Raw genomic sequence first — 17,222 nt, forward strand, 5'->3', positions numbered from 1 at the left:
AGCAATTGATGGTCTGTTCAACAGTCTGCCCGTGGTCTTGTCTTGGCTGATTGATATGCAGCTTTTCCACTATCTCTTCCCAAAGATATTGTCAGTTTGATTCTTGTGCATGTCATCTGGTGTGGTTCATGTATATAGTCATCTTTTATGTTTTTTAAAAAGTGTATTTACATCGAAGAAGTCATTGGTTTTGCAAAATTCTAGCATGTGCTCTCCAGCATTGTTTCTATCATCAAGACCATATTTTCCAACTACTGATCCTTCCTCTTTGGTTCCAAATTTTCATTCCAATCACTAGTAATTATCAATACATCTTGATTGCATGATTAATCAATTTGAGACTGACGTAATGTGTAGAATTCAACTTCATCATCACTGGCTTTAGTGGTTGTTGCGTAAATTTGAATCGTAGTGGTATTAATGGTAGGCATATGGATATTATCCTACCACAGACAGCATTATACTTCAAGATAGACCTTGAAATGTTCTAATTGATAATGACTGCAGTGCCATTCCTCTTCATTTGCCATTCCTGGCATAGTAAACCATAAGATGGTCTGATTCAAAATGACCAAGACCAGTTCATTTCAGCTCACTAGTGCCTAGGTTATCATGTTTACGTGTTCCCTTTTATTTTTGACAACTTCCAATTTTCCAAGATTTATACTTCATACACCCCATGTTCTAGTTATTAAAGGATGTCTACAACTGTTTCTCCTCATTTTGAGTTGTGCCCCATCAGCAAATGAAGGTTTCAAAAGCTTTACTCTATTCATATCATCACGATCAACTCTACTTTGAGAAGGCAGGTCTTTCCTAGTCATATTTTTAGTGCCTTTTAATCTGAGGGACTCATCTTCTAGCACTATATCTAATAATATTTTGGTGTTACTTATAATGTTTTTATACTCAACGTTCTGGTGCTGTCTGACACTTATTATACTATGAATCATCATCACATCATGTCATGCCATGGAGTCAGTTCCAACTCATAACGACCCTGTACAGGGGTTTCCAAGGCTTAAATCTTTACGGGATTAGAAAGCCTCATCTTTCTCCCATGGAACAGCTGGTAGTTTCAAACTGCTGACCTTAAGGTGCGCAGTCTGATTTGTAATCACTACACTACCAGAGCTCCTTATACTATGAATGGTTATTGCTATTCAAAAATACTCATAAGTAGTCTGCCTGTCCATCTTCATAGTTTTTCTTAGTCTGGAAGCTAACCTGAAACTTGTCCACCGGGGCTGTATCCTGATGGTATTTAAAATACCAGTGGCAGAATCACAGCACCATTCAAGCCACCACAGTATGACAACCTGACAGACGAGTGGTGGGAGTTTTGTATGTAGCATCCCATTGCTTTATTACCTGAATGGTTTCTGCTGAGAAATCAGAGCTGTCTTGTTGATTCTCCTTTGTGGGTAACCTTTCATTTCTCACTAACTGCTCTGAGGACTCTTCCCTTGTCTTTGGTTTTGGAAAGTTTGATTATGATATGTCTTGGTGATTTTCTTTTGGAATATATCCTGTATGGGGTTTGTTCAGCTTGTATGCTTGGTTATCTTTTCCTCTTTCATGACGTCAGGGAAGTTTTCTTCCAACAACTGTTGAACAATTTTTTCTGTGTTGTCTGTTGCCTCTGTTCTGGAATTCTGAATACCCTAACTTCTTCTCCTTCTTGGTGTGCCACATACATTAGATTTTCTTTGGATATTTTGAATCTTCATTCTCATTGTTCTTTTAGCATATTAGTATTGAGAGATTAATCTTCAAGTTCAATAACTCGGGCTTCCATTGCTTCAAATCTTTTCCTTTTTCTTTTCAATGTATTGTCTATTTCTAAAATCTTAGAATTAAGTTTCTGGATTTCTAGTTGTAGGTTTTGTATTATTTCAAAATTTGTATTTATTTTTTCTGTTTGTTCTTGGTGTGTTTTTCTGAATTCTTCTTATTTTTTTCCTGTGTTCTTCTTGCTATCCTTGATCTTTCTGTCAGTCCTTTGAAGGTACAAAAGCTGGACAGTGAATGAGGAAGAATGTAGAAGAATTGATGCTTTTGATTTATGGTGTTGGAGGAGAATTCGAAAGTGCCATGGCTGCTAAAAGAACCAACAGATTTGTGCCGGAAGAAGTGCAGCCAAAGTGATCCTTGGAGGCCAAGATGGCCAAACTACGTCTCTCATATTTTTGACATATTGTCAGGAGGGACAGTCTCTGGAGAAGGGTATCACGTTTGGTTAGGTGGAGGGCCAGAGAAAAAGAGGAAGACCCCCAATGAGATGGATTGGCCAAGTGGCAGCATCGATGGTTAGCCCAGGATCAGGCATTGTTTCATTCTGCTGCTGTGCATAAGGTCACTATGAGTCAGTACTGACTCGATGGCACCTAACAACAACAACAAATATTTGTTTATATTCTTTGAAAGTTAGTCCCATTATTTTTATCCCTCAGAAATGTTTTCTGGATCTGCAATGTGGACATTTGTTTGAGCCATTCTCTCTTGTTGTTGCTGTTGTTGCTTTTTTGACTAAAATTGTCTATTGTCTCTGGGACATTGTGGTGCTGTCCTATTTTTATTTAGTTGGTGTTTGTGTGTTGATGTGTTCTTAGGTTCTCACCAACTGTCTCCTGTAGGTATAGTTAATGAATGGAAGTGTGTGCACCATTCTGTGTTCACTGTCTGTGTATCTAAGTTTAGGGTGGTTTTGGCTGGCATTGGCTGCTGTCTGTCACTGTTTGGGTGGTATAGGAGCTGGTATTGGCTCTTGCCCAGTGGGTGGAGCTACAGAGGGTACAGTTCTGGTTGGGCTGTATGGGCAAGGTTGCTGTCTCCTGTTGGGTGGAAAAGAAAGACCTCTCCCCCATACACACATACAAGAAAACTAAGCTGAAAAAATAAACAATGGAAAGAGAAAATAATAAAGGAGAAAAAAGAAGTAAAAGCTGGCAGCAACCAGCATAAAATAATATAATAACTAAAGAAAGAAAGGAGGGACAGGAAAATGGAGCTATATAAGAGAAAAACAAGCAAAATAAAAGGAATAAATTTTTAAAACTTAGAAAAATCAGGGAGAGGAAAGATGAAAAGAGTGAGTAGAAATTAGAGAAAAGAAGAAAAAACAAAAGTGGAGAAAGAAAAGATAAAATTCATGGTAATGGAAAGAGAAAAAGAAGAAGGAAGAATAAACAAAAACAACAAAAGGAAAAACAAACAACCAGTGCAGCTGTTGGACCTATAGAGAAGAAAACTCTGGGAGGTGGGGGTGGGGGGAATTGGACCAGGTAAGGAGCTCAGGAGGGGTATAATAGCAGAGGTCCTGACTCTAGATGGAGTTTCTATCAACCTAGGTGTCATCAAGGCTCAAAGTACTCAATCCAAAAAGAGCTCATGGAAGCCCTTGATGGAGTTGGTTTCAGTGTCTGTTAGTATCACAGAGCAGCTGGTTATGAGGGTTTCTGCTAGACTACTGCTGGTCTGGGCTATTGCTGGACTCCTGGTGTGGTACTCTAGGCTAACCACAAGGTCAGTGGTTCAGCAGTTCAAACCCACCACCTGCTCCTCGTAAACCCTATATGGGGTCACTAGAAGTTGAAACAAACCAACTGGTTTGGTGACTGTGGATTCTATAGGTCTGGAACCCAACTCACCTAAATTCAGGCACCAGAGTGGCGCAGCTGGCCCCCACCTTCTGCTGTCATGGTTCACAACCATGTGGCTCCTAACTCCTAGAAAGCAGGGCCTATGTTGGGTGGATCAGGGTAGGGGCTGGCCAAACCTATGGTCACCAGGGAAGTGTAGGGAAAAAGAAGGAATCTCACCTTTCTAGTCACCAAACCACCTTCTCTCGCCAAACCTGCTGACAAAAGTTCAGGATATTCATGTGTGTCTGGCCAGCCATTCACCAATCAGTCTCCATCTTTCATCATCCCTGCTCAGCTTCTCCTCCCAGCAAGCACTGAATCTACTTCTCTAGCCTTTACTCTGAATTTCAATTTTGCAGGATTGTCATCTGTGTCTGTTTCATTTGGTCTCTCGTATCTTTGTTGCAAGGAGCCCCAGTAGCACAGTGGTTACAAATCGGACTGCAAACTGCAAGGTCAGCAGTTCAAAACTACCAGCTGCTCCATGGGAGAAAGAGGAGGCTTTCTGTTCCTGTAAAGGATTTACAGCCTCGGAAACCCTGTTCAGGGTTGCTATGGGTCAGAACCTACTTGATGGCACTTATCAACAACAACATCTTTGTTGTAGAGGGTCTGTGTAGTACATCTGCCTAGTCTGCCATCTTTTTTGGCAGGAACGTCTTATGTAAGACAATAAATCGCCCTATTCAGTGGCACTCAATTGTTTTTATGACATGGTACATATAGAAAATGATAATATTTATATGGCACCCTGGTATATGGTTGTATGGGAGCTTCTGCTACATAGTTAAGATATAGAAAATAAAATGAATATTATTAGGGAATGTATTGAACATATAGAATTTATATGAAACTTCCTAATTAAAAATGATTAAAAAATGTTAATGAGGAATGTGAGTCTGTTTTCTTGAGACTAAAGTTTCAAATGAGGGGGTTTATGTTTGAAGTAGCTACATGAGGTTACTGATAGCAATGAATAATAATTACAACTTCCAGTATTTGAATGTCACTGTCAACAAGAAACTGCAGAAGTAGTTCATAAAGAAAAGCAAAACCATTAAAAAGCTATAAAAACATACATTCATTGAAATGATATTTGAAGAAAGCATCAACTTCTTTTTCTCTTAAGTACATATTTAATGGAGTCCTGGTGTGGCACGGTGGGACAAAGCACTGGACCTCAAGATCAGTTTGAACCAGAAGGTCAGCAGTTCAAACTCACCAGCTGCTCCTTGAAAGCCCTATACAGGGTCACTATGAGTTGAAACTGACTAGTTGGCACTTAACCACAACACATTTTATGTGGAAGTTTCTTATACTAAGGCAAATGGATTCCTCCTCTTTTTCCTTTGAAATATTTCAAGATAATGCAAAGTTCTAATTTCTAGATGCATTGCTAGAATAGGAACCCTGACTAGCTCAGATGTATCAGGTACAAATGAATACAAATGTTTGGACCACCATTTGCAGCTGTGTCGGCAAGGACCCCTGCCTCAGTCTTTCCCCCTCTCGAAACCTTGGACTTGATGCTGTACTAATGGAGCACCTACGACAGGAATATTTCCAGTAGTTTCACTGGAGGAATCTGCATCCAAGTGGTAGAGCAAGCCCCTGGCTGCCCAGCTTGATATAGTGGAGCTGTAGAACCCCTCCCTACCAAGGAACTCATTCAAATAAAGCTGGAGTCCCACTTTGGCTCTGAGGATAGCCCCAAACCCTGCTTGATGTCTCATTAAAAAAGCAGGCATTCCCCAAAGTAGAGCCTATAGCATTCCTAAAAATAATTTGTAAGTTGAAATGCATTTTCTAGTATCTCAACTGCATTTTCCAATAGAAGGTGCTCCAAATGATAACGTAGAGCTCTGGTGCAAAAAATGATCCACTCATGTTACGTTTTGCCAAGAAGAGGAGGGACAGTGAAAAATCAGCAGGCATCTGAAGAAAGTGTTCCCTTGCAAGAGAAGCTAGGCTTCCAGATGCACTCAGAAGCTCTAGGAAACCAAGGATAATGGTGACCTGAAGCTACACTTTGGGAAATCTGACAGTAGTGTTAATTTTATGTGTAGAGACATTTTAGGCTAGGCTTTAATGTCCACTTGTTGAGTCAAACCTAGCCTAGATATTGCTATGAAGTATTTACATGTGGTTATCATTTAAATCAAGTGACATTAAGAAAAGCAGGCTTGTCATTCAAACTGGCCAGAGACTGGCTTGTCCTTTGAGCTTAGAATTCAGAACCCCTGAATTTGTTCTATTTGTTCCTGGGGGGTTCAGGGGAGGGGTGAGGTGCACTTTGGTGTGCTTTCTCCTATCTAAGCCATTAGGAGCTGCCTTAGGAACGCACCCTTGGGAACGTCCTAGCAAGAGCCCAAAGGAATGTTCTCAACCTCTTTGCACTCCTTGGGGCTCGCTCCTCTGCCTTCTCAGGAATGCTGGCATCTGAATTTGACCATAAAGGCCTGTCTGGTTCTTGTTGGGTCCGTGGTGTACGTCACATCCCACATACCCTGCCCACCCAGGGGCCTTTTTAGGTGAGGTCAACTCCAGGAGGTCTTGTTGCAAAGACACTGCTAGGACCCAGGACAGAGGGATAAGATCCTGGACTAACAGGATGGAACATGAGCAGGTCAGCCCTGGGGCCTCTGGTCAGCAAGACAGGGGTCCCAGAGAGGCCTCACAGCAGAGGCTGAGTGCCCTGGGCTCTCAGAAGGGAGCCCTCCTCCCAGCTGTGGGAAGGTCAGCTGTCTTCACCTCCACCCATAGACCTTAAAGATCTGTTTACAGTGATTCTCGCTCCAGCCCTCCCCCGAGGGGCTGGGGCATCTGGGGTCCACCCTCTGGGTCCATGGTCATTTGGTGATTAGATTTTTTTTTTATTTCCCTATCAACTTCTAACCTGGTTTTCCCCCATTGCAATTCCTGTGATTTCTGCCAATAAAATTTGCCATTATTAAAAAAAAAAAAAATTTTAAATGTGGGTGGGCCTCATCCAATCAATGAAAAGTTTTGAAAATAACAATGGAGAGTTCTCCTAGAAAGAAGGATTCTGCCTCAAGACTTTAACAATTTAACCTACTCAGGTTTACAGCCTGTGATCTGAAATAAAGATTTTGGACTTGCCAGTTCCCATAGTCACATGAGTCAGTTCCTTAAAATCAATCTCTTGCTTTCACTCTTTCTCTCTCTATATTCGTATGTATGTAGTATATGCTCTTGTTTTCTCTATGTATACATTGTCATCAGATTGATTCCAATACATAACAACTCTCTATAGTGTTGCGTTCTGTTGTGCATACGGTCGCTTTGAGTCAGTACTGACTCAATGGCACCTAACAACAACAACTACATAGGACAGAGTAGAATTGCCCCCAAAAGATTTCCAAAATTGAGCTGCTAACCTCAAGGTCAACAGTTTGAATCCTTAAAGGAGGCTTTCTGTTCCTGTAAAGATTAGTTGTAATTGCTAAGTCCCATTGAGTTGGTTCTGACTGATAGCAACCCTATATAGGGTTTCCAGGGAACAGCTGGTAAGTTTGAACCACCAACCTTCTGATTCAAGTCCACCTTGCAGTCTAGTGCTTATTCTATAGCACCACACCAGGACTCCTGTAAAGATTTACAGCCTCAGAAATCCTGTACTGGGTTGCTATGAGTCAGACTCAGCAGCACACAACCACCACCAGCAACAGTCTTTATAGAAATAGACTGCCAACCACACCTTTCTCCCCAAGGCTTACCTTTTGGCTAGCAGCTGAGCTCTTAACCAGTGCAACACCAGGGCGATTTCTCTTTCTCTATCTCTCTCTGTCAAGTGTGCTAAGGAACAACACAAATCCAATCCCAAAACACAGAGACTGAAATAAACGGCCTCACATTCCTACTTTTCTATCCTCAATGCCATCTGCCCCTGCAGCCCTCTCTCTCTCTCTAACCTTAGCCACCCAGAGCCAGTCACAATTCATGTTAAAAGGACACCAGTTTTCAAACTGCCAAATAGGTAAGACAGCAAAGGCATGTGTGAGAAGTCCGTATGGTACCCCAAACTTCTGACCTACTGGATGAAAATTTGTGGCTGGTTTCCCAATAGCTCTTTGGATGTCAGCCCCTAGCTGAGGAACCCTCACAACACCCTAACTTTTTGCTCCTTTGGGTTTGATAAGTCACTGAATGACTCAGAGTTCACACAGAGTACAGCTTAAGTACAAGTACAGATTTATAATAGCCAAATGAGATGCAAACAAAGACACATAAAGGGTGAAGTCTCAGAAGGTTCTTAATATGGAGCTTCCATGTTCCAAGGGGTAGAATATCCTCCTGAAAACAGGACATTTTCTGCTCAGATCAGGAATAAGGAGAATTTCTCACCAACCAGGAGGCTCTTCTTGCCTCCATGTTCTGGGCTTTTTATTGGTTAGTCCTGCATGGTAGGCTAAATCCTGCCTGCTGAGGCTAGTTGACACTGGCCTCCCAAGTGACTCGGATCCAGCCAGTCCCTGCATGCCAGCACGTGGCCTGGTAGTCCCAGAGCAAGGCACTCCACTTACGCCAAGGGTCATCTCTCCAGAGTCAAAGACAAAAGTAACCTTATTTAGTAAAATTAGATACTTACCCCACCTCAATCTTTCTTGCCAGATTTATATGGCGTCAAAAAAGTATGTAGTAGGATGCGATGTAATGTCACATCCCTTCTAAAGGCAGGTTTAAACTTGGTCTAATGCTTTTGGTAATGATGGGTACCTCTCTAGTACTTGGTCTAACATATTAATACAACAATCTGCTAATAAGGTGGCTATTGTTAGGAGTTGTAGAGTCAAATCTGACTCATTGTAATGCGATGTGTAGAGTAGAGCTACACTGTAGAGTTTTCTCATAGTAACTCCATGTGCAGAGTAGAATGGCGCCGTAGGGTTTTCTCATAGTAACTCCATGTGTAGAGTAGAACTACCGTGTAGGGCGTTCTAGGCTGTAATCTTTACAGGGTTTTTTTTGTCTGGTCTTTCTCCTACAGCACGGCTAGATGGCTCTGAACCACCGATCTTTTGGTTAGCAGCTAAGCTCTTAACCATTGCACCATCAAATACTAATCAAATAAGATGGGGGTGGTGGTCGTGCTGTTAAGTACTGTTGAGTCGGGTCCAACTTATAGGGTTTTTAAGGAGCAGCTTGTGGGTTTGAACCTCCAACTTTTCAGTTAGCTGTCCTTATCCTATAGTATCACACTAGGACTCCTCTAATAAGATGTTGTTGTTGTTGTTGTTGTTAAGTGCCATTGAGTCAGTTCTGACCCATAGTGACCCTGATTAGGGTTTCCGAGGAGCAGCTGGGGAGCTTGAACTGCTGACCTTGCAGTTCAAATGACTTTGCAGTCTGTGTGCATTAACCCACAGCACCACACCAGGACTCCATTCTAATAAGATAGGTCCTATTATTAGTAGTTTGTGAAGGAGGCCTGGTGTGGCACTGTGGGACAAGCATAAGCTTCGTGGTTCAAGATCACCAGTTGCTCCTTGGAGAAGCCCTATACAGAGTTGCTAAGAGTTGGAACCTACTCAATGGCAATGAACAGCAACAACAACACTGTCCTCACTACAGAATGCTGGTGGAGCAGTGGTTAAAACACTTGACTGCTAGACAAAAGTCAGTGGTTCAAAGCCACCAGCCACTCAGAAGGACCCTAATGATAGCCTTGGAAACACCATGAGGCAGTTCTCCTTTGTCTTGTAGGCTTACTGTGAGTTTGAATCAATGCAGTGACGATGGGTTTGGTTTGGGGCTATGATATCACTCAGTGAGAGATGAGGATATTGCTTTGCCTCCAAAGGCATCTGATAAACATCAGACTATATCTGACTCTAAATCTCTGTCCACTATGCTATACAGGTAGTCCCCAACTTATGGCATATTCTAGTTATAGTGACCCTTATTTAAGATTGTCCTTTCCTTTTGGGTTTATCTTATTGTTACTAGTAGCGTAGTGGTTACAAATCGGGCTGCGAACCACAAGGTCAGCTAGTTCGAAACTACCAGCAGCTCTGCGGGAGAAAGATGAGGCTTTCTGCTCCCGTAAAGATTGACACACTTAGAAACCCTGTTCAGGGTAGCTATGGGTCGGAACCGACTCCACAGCACATAATGACAGCATACTACATAGAGTGTTGCAGTACATAATGTGCTCTGTTATCATTCTCAGGATGTTATCATTCTCATTGAACAGATCAATGTTCACTTGAAGATGTTCAATGTTATGATTTATAAAGATACTACTAATAAAAGGCAATAACAATGAAAACTTTTTTAAAATGAGGCTTTCTACTACATCAGAACCGATTTATGACAGTCATCGGAATGGAGCCCTGTAAACAAGGGAATACCACATCAAATACTTCTCTTGAACAAATAAACATATCTCAGCAAATCTCTTCGCTCCGGCTCTATCCTTACACAGTTGGCTGGAACCTCTCTCAACTGAGCGTAGTGGACAATTTGCTTCCTAATCAAGCTTTGGAATACATGAAACTCTAGAATCTATCCTGCTTGGGAAGTCATTGACTAAAGATTTCATCTCCTAAAGCAGACCTGACGCACAGATAACTTTTAATTGTGCTCATAACTCATTTGTTGTTGTTAAGTGTCTTGAGTCAGTTTCGACTCACAGCAACCCTGTGTAGGGTTTCTGAGACTTATTACATCTTTATGGGAGCAAAAAAAAACCCCTTATCTTTCTCCTGCAGAGCAGCTAGCAGACTCAAACTGCAGACCTTGAGGATCACAGTGCAATGCTCATACATGCCACAAAATTGCCTTTTCTAAGATAATTACACAATTAGAGTGAGGTGGCACATCAAGTTATTTTTACCTCTAAAGAATTAAGACTAATATTTGTGAAGTTTGTGAAGTAATTATACCAAGACTACTTTCCTAGTTCTCCCAATTTTTCAAAAATATTCCCCTACTCTCTTAAACACTGCTGAACAAAACCCAAGCTCCTTCTATGCTTTCCACAAAGGCTGACAATTATATTCTCTTTAAAGGATCTGATAGGAAATAGTTCAGGCTTTGCTGGCCATACAGTGCCAGCTGACTATTCTACTTTGCTGTTGTAATAAGAAAGCAACCATGAGCAAGATGTAGGAGATGGGTGTGGCTATGCTGTAATAAAACTTTATTTACAGAAATAGAAAAGGAGCCAGATTTGACCCAAGGGCCATAATTTGCCTATCCCTGATGTGGCACTGTAGGATCAGCACTGGGCTGTGAACCACAAGGTCAGCAGTTCTAACCCATCAGCTGCTCCTCGGAAACCCTATACAGGACTGTTATGGGTTGGGGAAGCAACTGGATGGCACTTAACAATAACAAGCTATACTTCAAAGAGTGTACCCTGCTCCTAGTCTCAAATCATGTGACACCCCGAATTATATGCTGCAATCCAGTCAGACTGAAGCTCTAGCTTCAAAATGCTTACTCTTTGGTACCCCAATGCCTTATGCCATTTATTTGTATCCCTGTGACATCCCTTCTTCCTCTACTTACAGATTACGAGAGTGTCTAGATGTTGCAAATAATTAATGTGGTCAACTGTTTACCAAAAACTTGAAGGTTCAGGTTCATCCACCTCTGGCAATCTGCTTCTGAAAAATCAGCCATTGAAATTCCTGTGGGGCAGTTCTACTCTGATGTACATCAGTCACCATGAGTCAGAGTCATCGCAAAGCAGTTGGTTCTTATTGGCATATCATGCTTGGTAAAGTAGAAGGTAAACGAGAATGAGGAAGATCCTCAGTGAGATGTAGTGACACATTAGCTACAATGGGCTCAAACACAGCAGTGATTGAGGATGGCACAGGACTGGGCAGTGTTCTGTTCTGTTGTACATAGGATCACTAGGAGTCAGACCCATTCATCAACATTTAACAACAACAAACTCCTGCAGATAGCAGACCATTCTATATAATGTACTAACAACACATATACCATTGTATTGTAATTATTCATTAACCATTCCCAGGGAAGACTCCAGAAAGTCTATCGGTTTGTTATACTGTGGTAGTTGGCAAGAAGCTATGGTACTGGTGTTTCAAACAGCAGCAGGTTAACCTATGGTGGATAGGTTTCAACACAGCTTCCAGGCTAAGAACTGATTGTTGTTGGTGTTAAGTACTGTAGGGTCGGTTCCAACTCATAGTGACCCTGAACAGGGTTTCCGAGACTGCAAATCTTTATGGGAGCAGAAAGCCTCATCTTTCTCCCATGGAACAGCTGGTAGTTTCAAATTGCTGATCTTGAGGTTAGCAGCCTGATTCATAACCACTATGCTACCAGAGCTCCTTAAGAACTGATTGTTGTTGTTGTCAGGTGCCATCGAGTCAGAACCGACTCATAGCGACCCCATGCACAGCAGAACAAAACAATGTCTGATCCTGGGCCAACCTCACTACCGCTGCCACACTTGAGTCCATCAATGATGCCACCTGGCCAATCCATCTCGTTAGGGGTCTTCCTCTTTTTCTCTGACCCTCCACCTTACCCAGCATGATTAGGAAGAAGGATTAAGAACTGATTAGGAAGAAGGAATAGGCAATCCATTTCTGAGGCATTAGCCCTGAAAACCTTATGAATAGCAGCAAAACATTTGTGATACAGTGCCAGGAAATGAACCCCTCGTGTTGGAAGGCACTCAAAGTACCACTGAGGAAGAGCTGCCCCCTCAAAGTAAATTCAGTCAAAATGAAATGGATGAAACAAAGCTTTCGGGACCTTCATTTTCTCATAGGACATGACTTGAAATGAGGAGAAGTAGCTATAAACATCCATTAATAATCAAGATGTGAAATGTACAAAATTTGAATCTTGGAATATTGGAAGTTGTCAGAAATGAAAGGGAAGGCATAAAGATCAATATCCTAGGCATGAGTGAGTTGAAATGGACAGGTATTGGCCATTTTGAATCAGATAATCATGCAGTTTACTATGTTGAGAATGACAAATTGAAGAGGATTGGTTATCATATTCATCATCAAAAAGAGCATTTCAAGATCCATCTTGAAATACAATGTTGCCTATGATATAATAAGATCTATATGACTACAAGGAACAGCATTTAATACAACTTCTATTCAAATTTTTGCACCAACTACTAAAGCCAGTGATGACAAAATTGAAGAATTCTACCAACTTCTTCAGTCTGAAATTGAGCAAACATGTAAGCAAGATGCATTGATAATTACTGGTGATTGAAATGTGAAAGTTGGAAACAAAGAAGAGAGATCCCTAGTTGGGAAATATGACCTTGGTGATAAAAAATATCACTGGAGAATGCATGATAAAATTTTGCATGACCAATGAATTCTTCATAACAAATACCATTTTTTCAACAACATAAATGGTGACTACACATGTAGATAGAATTCACATGAATCAAACTGACTACATCTGTGGGAACAGATGATGGAAGCGCTCCATATCATCAGCCCAAACAAGGCCAGGACAGACTGTGGAACAGACAATCAATTGCTCATATGCAAACTGAATCTAAAACTGTTGTTGTTGTCAGGTGCCATCGAGTCAGAACCGACTCATAGAGACCCCATGCACAGCAGAACTAAACAATGTCCGATCCTGGGCCAACCTCACTACCGCTGCCACACTTGACGCCATCAATGATGCCACCTGGCTGATCCATCTCGTTGGGGTCTTCCTCTTTTTCTCTGACCCTCCACCCTACCCAGCATGACATCCTTCTCCAACGATTGTTTCCTCCAGACAATATGTCCAAAGTAGGAGAGACGTAGCTTAGCCATCTTGGCCTCCAAGGAGCACTCTGGCTGCACTTCTTCCAAAACAGATCTATTGGTTCTTTTGGCAGTCCATGGCACTTTCATTATTCTCCTCCAACACCACAACTCAAAGGCATCAATTCTTCTACCATCTTCCTTATTCACTGTCCAGAATCTAAAACTGAAGAGAAGTAAAACAAGTCTATGAGAGCCAAAATATAATCTTGATTGTGTTGTTGTTGCTGTTGTTGTTGTTGTGTACCCTTGAGTCGGTTCCTACTCACAGCAACCTTGTATAGTGTTTCTGATGTGGTAAATCTTTACAGGTGCAGAAAGCCTCATCTTTCTCCCCTGGAGTGGCTGGGAGATTCCAATTGTTGACCTTGCAGTCAACAGCCCAATTCATAATCTACTACACCACCAGGCTTTGTCTATGGCCTTGAATATTGGTGTTGTTGTGGTTAAGTGTCATTAAGTCGGTTCCAACTTATAGCCATCCTGTATGGGGTTTTCAATGAACGGCTGGTGGGTTTGAACCAACCTTGTGGCTAGCAGTCCAGTGGTTATCCTACAACACCACACCAGGACTCCTTGAATATACCCCACCTGAATTAAGAGACCATCTCAAGAACATATATGATCGGAACACTTCCAGAATGCAACCATATAAGAGAATGTAATGTGTGCCTCCGGGGTGACAGACTTAAGTAGTGGGCACTGACCTAGAGGAGTTAACAGTTGACTGCCCTTCGGGTCCAGCAAATTCTAGTCATGGACCCAGACTGTCTGCAGCAGTCACTGACAAACAACAGGACAGACTGCTCTACCTGAGCTTCCTGGGGTTGTCTCCTGAGCCTGTCCCCGGGCCTGCTGCCCAGCAGTTACAGGGCAGAATAGAGAAGAGAGTTGACAATACTGAAATACAAAACTTCATCACCCAAAAAGCAGATTTCCTTTTGGCACTTTGCTGGAAGTTGGATGCACCTACAGTTTCTGAAGTTAATGAAGACAAGAAAGTTCACTATGCAACCATGTCACCATTAGAGCAATTCACGGAGATTCCTAGTATGGACCGGAGAGAGTTGTTTTTCCGAGATATTGATATAAGGATTGAAATAATTCATTCCATTCGGGAGTTTGGGTTTTTCATGGTGGTGATTTGTTTAGGCAGTGGCATCATGAGAGAGATAGCTCACTTAGAAATCACAGCTCTTTGTCCATCAAGAGATGCGTCTTCTCACAGTAGCCATGGTGATCCTTTTTCGTATTACCAAACTGGAAACATCATCGAACTGGAATCAAGGATGTTAACAGATAGCATGAACAGCTTGCACTATCTCGCTACAGTTCATCTCTTCCGCCACACTTATCTGGTATTAAATGAGGTGTAATTAGTTCTGAAGAGCTTCCTTTGTTCTACAGGAGGAGTGTGGAACTGAACAGCGACTCTTTGGCGTCTTATGAAAATATCACTGCAGAGTTCTTTGGGATTTGCCAATCCAGGAGTAGCTGAGTTCCTTCTAAGAAAAACAGGACAGAATCTGGCCCACCATCTTTAATGAGAGACCTGCAAAGCAAAAACTTCTCTGAAGATGATTATGCTTCTGCATTGAGAAAGAAACAGTCTGCATCCTGGGCTTTAAAATGTGTGAATATTGGAGTCGATTACTTAAGTTCGGATGCCATTTGATGCTATGAATGAATGCAATAAGGCTCTGGAAAGAGACAAAATGGTAGCTCATAGAGCAGCGCATGCAACAAAAGGAAGTCTGAACAAAGCAATAGAAGATTTTTAAATTGCACTGGAAAACTGTCCAACTCACAGGAATGCAAGCAAATATCTCTTCCAGAAACTTGTCGAAAGAGGAAGACAGAGGAAGAAGAAAAGTTTTTCAATGCTGAAAGTTATGACAAGAAAATTTTAGCTTTGGATGAAAGTTTTAAAGAAGTAGAGGATGCTTTGCAGAAACTTCATAAGTATATGCAGAAATCTTTGGGATTAAGAGAAAAACAAGCTGAAAAAGAAGATAAATAGGAAACAAAGAAAATAGAAACAAGTGCAGAAAAGTTACATAAACTCTTAAAAGAGGAAAAACATTTAAAGAAGAAAAAAAAGAAAATCAACTTCCTCCTCTTTAAGCATTTCTTCTGCTGATGAGTCAGTTTCTTCATTAACCTTTCCTCTTTCAGTCACAAAAGGCATAAAAAACATAAGCAGAGCTGTTCAGAGTCTTCTCACAGTTTCAGAAGACATTGATCTAAGGAATCCTTAAGTCAGATAGATGAGGATATGGAAAATGAGTCCTACCCAATTCCATTCAATACTTTAGCATCTTTTCTTAACCAAAAAACAAGAAGTGAAAGAACTACTGGAAAAGCAGGATGGGTTATTGTATCAAAAGATACAGGTAAAAGAGAAAGATAGATACCCGCTCTCTTCATCTTCTGTTGAACTTCCCTATGATTTTGGAGGTAGGTCTGAAGATCCAAGAGATTTTTGTAAGAGCTATAAAATTCAGGCAAGCAGTAGCAAAATAGAAAAGCTATATAAATCAGAAAGGAATTTTTTCCAGTATAAAAGATTCTGCAGAATCCTTCTGTAGGAATTCAGAGGACAAATTTAAAAAATTATAGTTTTAGGAGATTTGGCAAGGATGTAGAAGGAAGAAAAATAAAAGGTGGGAGCCAGGTTCAGGGAGATATTCCACTTCACCAGCAAGTTCAGATTGTTCTTGGAAGTCACTCGAAAACCATAAAAAATGTACTCACTCTGGATTGTGTGATTTTAATAAACATGAACAAAGTTATCAATTAAATACAAACAATGGAAAATTATGAGAATGATCTTAAAACTGAGGTTCTAGAAGAAAATAGACTGAGTGGCAAAGAACACTCAGAAACGAGAGTTAAAAGGAATTTACCTCAAGAGTTACTCAATATATTTAATCAGATAGCTGAATTTGAGAAAGAAAAAGGAAATAAGCCAAAAATTAATATGCCAAGGAAATCAGTGCTAAAACTTGTTGAAGTTCTTTCCTTTTACTATAGCTGTTTAGTGCAGAAGTCTACTCCTAAAATTATTTTATTTGTGGAGAATGCAAAAGGCAAAATATATATTTTTCTTTATCTCAAATTTAATTAGTTTCAGTTATAGGTCCACTTTTCACAGCTTGATTTTTAGACTTTGCATGTAATATTTATGAACAGTATTTCCTACTCTGATAATTTGTTCACTTAACTAATTGTCTGAAACTATTGTTTCTCCATTGTATGATGCATATGAGAATTCCTGGATGCACCTTACTCTTTATGCTGTATGAGAGAAAATTAAATTTGTATATTGAAAACTTGAAAGAAAAAGAAAAAGAACATATATGATGCAGTGAATACTAATGACCAATGGCCAGAGGAATTATGGATGTTATTAATAACATCATGCAGGAAGAAAGCAAAAGGTCATCTAAAAGATAGGAAAGATAAGACCAAAATGGATGTCAAAAAAGACTCAGAACCTTATTCTTGAACTTACAGTAGCTAAAGTAAATGGAAGAAATCATGAAATAAAAAAAAACTGAACATACTATTTCAAAAGAGAACTAAAAAAAAAAAGTAAAGTTGCACAAAATGTGAAGACGTGGAGTTAGAAAACCAAAGGAAAGAACACACTCAGTATTTTTTTCAAGCTGAAAGAACTGGAAAAAAAATTAAAGCCTTGGGTTGCTATCTCGAATGATTGTTGTTGTTGTTGTTAAGTGCCGTCGAGTTGATCCCATAGTGATCCTGTATAGGGTTTCCAAGGAGC

The 17,222-nt window shown here is 40.7% G+C and overlaps 1 pseudogene; it reads left to right on the forward strand.

Moving 5' to 3' along the window:
• Positions 1 to 11,336: 11,336 nt before the first annotated feature.
• The window catches only part of LOC102834375, a 58,257-nt pseudogene continuing 52,371 nt past the window's right edge, over positions 11,337 to 17,222 (forward strand).

This window comes from Chrysochloris asiatica, unplaced genomic scaffold (assembly GCF_000296735.1).
Source record: "Chrysochloris asiatica unplaced genomic scaffold, ChrAsi1.0 scaffold00230, whole genome shotgun sequence".
Lineage (NCBI taxonomy): Eukaryota > Metazoa > Chordata > Mammalia > Afrosoricida > Chrysochloridae > Chrysochloris > Chrysochloris asiatica.